The sequence below is a fragment of the Vombatus ursinus genome, unplaced genomic scaffold (genome assembly GCF_900497805.2).
Source record: "Vombatus ursinus unplaced genomic scaffold, bare-nosed wombat genome assembly UNPS02014770.1, whole genome shotgun sequence".
NCBI lineage: Eukaryota > Metazoa > Chordata > Mammalia > Diprotodontia > Vombatidae > Vombatus > Vombatus ursinus.
The window spans coordinates 22,681,576-22,686,388 of NW_020954548.1; positions in this window are offsets into that span (position 1 = coordinate 22,681,576).

Genomic DNA, 4,813 nt, shown 5'->3' on the forward strand with positions numbered 1-4,813 from the left:
CTCTTTAATGAAATCATTGATTGTTTCTATGACTTGTTGTTTGACCCACTTATTCTTTTGGATTAGATTTAGTGTCCAGTTAATTTTTAATCTATCTTTCCACTACCCTTTGAATGTAATTTTTGTTGCATTATGATCTGAAAAGAATACATTTAATATTTCTGCCTTTCTACATTTGACTTTGAGGTTTTTATGTTTTAATACATGGTCAGTTTTTTTTGTGTAGGTGCCATGTGCTGCTGAGAAAAAAGGTATATTCCTTTCTGATCTCATTCAGTTTTCTCCAAAGGTCTGTCATATCCAACTTTTCTAATATTCTATTAATTTCATTAATTTCTTACTTGTTTATATTTATTGTTGGACTTACCAAGTTCTGAGAGGGAACAGTGGGAGTCCCATACTAGTATAGTTTTGCTGTCTATTTCTTCCTGTAACTCACTTAACTTCTCCTTTAAGAATTTGGATGCTATACCACTTGATGCATATATGTTTAAGGTACCTTTTAGCAAGATGTAGTTTCCTTCCTTATCTTTTTTAATTAGGTCTGTTTTTTCTTTTGCTTTGTCCTAGATCAGGATCACTACCCCTGCTTTTTTTTTTCTTACTTCAGCTGAACATTATAGATTCTGCTGTAGCTCTTTACCTTTACTCTGCGGGTGTCTCTGCTTCAAGTGTGTTTCTTGTAAACCACATATTGTAGGATTCTGGTTTTTGATCCACTCTGCTATCTGCTTCCATTTTATGGGACAGTTCATCCCATTCACATTTACAGTTATGATTACTGTGTATTCCCCTCCCCTCTATTTTTCCTCCTATTTGTTCTCTCTCCTTTCACCCTTTCTCTCCTAGACAGTGTTTTGCTTCTGTCTACTGCCTGCCCCGCTCTGCCTTCTCTTCTGTCAGCCTCCCTCCCCTTCCTTTACTTAATCTCCTCCCCTCCTGCTTTCCTGTCAGGTAAGATAGATTTCTATATTTAACTGATTGTGTATATTATTCCCTCTTTGAGCCAATACTAATGAGAGTAAGGTTCAATTTATGACCATTGCCCACCCTCATATCTTTCTCTCTATTCTAATAGGCTTTTTGCCCCTCTTCATGTGAAATAACTTACTCCATTCTATTTTTCCCTTCCTTCTGCACCCAGTATACTCCTCTTTCACATCCCTTAATTTTTTTTTATGTGATTCCCTCAAATTCACCTTATACCCATACCCTCTATGTATATTCCTTCTAGCTGTACTATTAGTGGTAAAACTTTTAAAAATTACAAGTATCTTCCTATGTAGGAATGTAAATAGTTCAGCTCTATTGAATCCCTTATGTTTTCTTTTCCCTTTTTCCTTTTGTAGATTTCTCTTGGGACTTGATATTGGAGATCAAATTTTTTGTTCAGTTCTGGTCTTCTTATGAAAGCTTGAAATACTTCTATTTCATTGAGTGATCATTTTTTTCCCTTGAAATATTATGCTTAATTTCACTGGGAAGGTGATTCTTGCTTGTAGTCCCAGTTCCTTTATCCTCTAGAAGAGCTACTTTTTTTTCTTTAAAAATAATCCTTTAACTCAAGGTGCTTGTATCCTTTTAGGAAGAAGTGACCTACATAAAGATGTGTAAATATTTTCTCTTTCTCTCTCCCTGTCTATTTCTCTCTCTCTTGTTCTCTCTGTCTCTCCCTATTGTGTGTGTGTGTGTGTGTGTGTGTGTGTGTGTGTATGTATGTATCTCCTTTCTCTTATGATCTCAGCACACAGTTGGTGCTTAGAAAGGTTTGTTCAAAGATGAAATGAATTTTCTTTTAAATGACCCCCCTACCAAAAAAAAAAAGATCCACCTGTAATATGATATGTCCAAAACAAAGTATTTTATGACAATAAGAAGGCCAATTCAATTAGAATGGAATTTAGTGTCTGTTAATGATAATCTTAATGAAGATAGGAAGTGTTATTCCCCACAGTAACTCACCAAGATTCAACAATTATTTTCCAATCATGCAGATATGAATTGATTTGGGCATCCAGAAGATCTCCTTCAGACATCTTCAGATATATCTGAGGTTCTTGTGTATTTTCCCATAGTTTAGAAGTAACCTTCACTAGTGTTGTGGAAGAAGAAACACATCTGGAACCAGGGGATTTGAGGCCAAATCTCAGACACTCTAAGCCTCACTTTCTTTATTTGTAAAATGAAGATGGTAATACTTAAGTAACCTACCTCACTAGGCTATTAAAAGACACATAAAAGCAGAGTGTCTTACATGTGGTTGGCATTTATGAAATGTTTATTATAAAAGTATTATTAATGATAATCATAACAATGAATCCCAGTATGGCAGAGTAGAGAGAGGACAAGTTTTGGACTCAAGACCTGAGTTCAAGTCCTGCTTCTGACACCTACTGGTTGCCACTCTGAGCAAGTCATTTAATCTCCCAGGTGATTCACTGACTATAAAATGGGGAGCAGTTACAGATCTGACCCATACTGGCACAGTGACCAAGGGATCATTATTTAATCTTTCAGTTCCCTTGACAAGATTATAAGCTATAAATGAGCTATCATCCTGCATCCAAGAAGGGAATTGTGCTGATGATATAAATATAAATCATAACAGTAATGTGAAAAAAAATCATAATATTCAATGAATATAAAATTCCATGAAAAATGCCTCAGACGCTGCTGACCTCCAGTCTCTCATCTCCAACTATCTTTCACACATTTATTGGATGTCCAGTAAACATCTTAAACAAATATGTCCAAAATGGAACTCATTATCTTTCCCCCAAGCCCTTCTCTCTCTTACCTTCCCTGTTGCTGTAAAGGGCAATTCCATCATCTCCAGCTTGCAACCTGGGAATCATTCTGTACTCCTCACTATGTTTTACTCCCCATCATATCCAATCTGTTCCCAATGCTAGTCAATTTCACTTTTGCAACATTCCTTCAAATCCAGTTTTCTTACACCTTGCTTCTGAATATGTAGTCTTTGATCTAGTGACACTGGCCTTCTGGCTGTTCCATGAAGGAAATAATCCATATTTCCACTCTGGACATTTTCTCTGCCTCTCTCCCATACCAGAACACTCTCCCTACTTTGCTCTGACTACCAAGCTTGGTTACCTTTAAGACTCAACTAGAATCTCATCTTTCACTTGAAGATTTCTGCATCTCCTCTTTTTTTGTAGTGTCTTCCCTCTCTTGATTATTTCTTACTCATCATGTATATAGCTTGCTTTATACATATTTGCACTTTAGCTCCTCCATTGGATTGTAAGCTCCTTCAGGGCAGGGATTATCTTTTGCCTCTTTTTGTATTCCTAGTGCATAACACAATGCTTAGCACATAGTAGGCACATAATAAATGTTTATTCTTTGTCTGATTGAAAAATGCTGAGATTTTCTTACTAGATGTTTCCCACGAATCCTAATTAAATTGTATTCAATGAAATTGTTCTTATGTATTTTGGGATTTAAAGTCTGATATAAATATTTCTCAACTTTCAAATACTTGAGTGACACATCTGGGCCTGTTTCCCTTTAGCCTCAGTGCTCTGATCTGTCAGCTACTCAACAAACAGGACACGCCATGCCTGTCTTGGCATCTGACTAGAATCCGGGTTAAGTTTGATTTACAGTGCATTCCTACAAGTGCAGCTTTCATTAAGATGAAAGATGCCCATTGACAAGCCTAAAAGAAAACAGCAGAAACCACATTGCTGATTTTGCATTTTCCATAGGATTTAGCTGAAAGAGAGAAAGAGAGAGAGAGAGAGAGAGAGAGAGAGAGAGAGAGAAGAAAACCAAAAACAAAACAAAACAAAACAAAACCAACAACCTCTCCCCAAACCTACTCTACCATAGTCCTGGCAGAAAAGATTGGTTGGTTTCTCCATTTTTTGGGAGGCTTTTGCTTTAATTAGTCCCTAGAATCAACACACTTCTCACAGACCCCTCCTTCCTTTGTAAAGCTGCCTTCCTTCCTGCTTGCCTTATGTATGCCTCAAACCATCTACTAGTCAATCTTGAACCTTGAGGGACAGATTCAAGACTCTCACTCTCCAAGGTGAGGCACATCCATTTCAGCCCCTAAATGAGGAAACTGCTGGTGCAGAAAATCACTAAACAAAAGAGCATTGCTTTCAGGGTGCCCTTGAGGAAGAAGCAAAGAAAGGAAATATGTCACAGCCCTGGCTTAAGAAACCACTAGCTCCCAGAGAAAGCTCCCCAGGGCTCAGAAGGAAATGTACCAACATGAAGGTGGTTGACTCCTCTAAAACCCATACAAGCATCATTCCTTTCTCTTCCCTTCCCTCCCTCCAAATCAGTGGCTCCCTGTTACCTACCTGGTAAAGTTCAAACTCTACTCAGTCAATGTCTACTTGTCTCAGTTGCTGGGAAGAGAAAATTTTGTAAACCTTGAAGTGCAATATAATTATGTTGTTATTGCTTGCCTCTACCTCCACAAAACCTCTCTTGCCCATCCAAGTCAACCTTTCCTTCCTAAAACCTTGGTTAACATTTAGTTGTGCATATCTTTAATGTACTTACCAATCTTATTTTATCTAAAAGAGGAGATAGTGTGACTAGATATATCACTGGCACATATTGGCTGTTTGATACTAGGCAAGTTATGTAACTTCTCTATGCTTTAGGCAACTCTAGAACTATTAGTTGCAGAGAAGGTGTTGACCTGTATTGACAGAAGAAATTTCCTCCCTAGGGAGCTCCCTGTGCTACTGAAATAACATATCCACCTCCTAATCCCTATGATTATCTTTATATGTGCCCTAGTCCCTTAATAGACTGTAAGCTCCAGGAA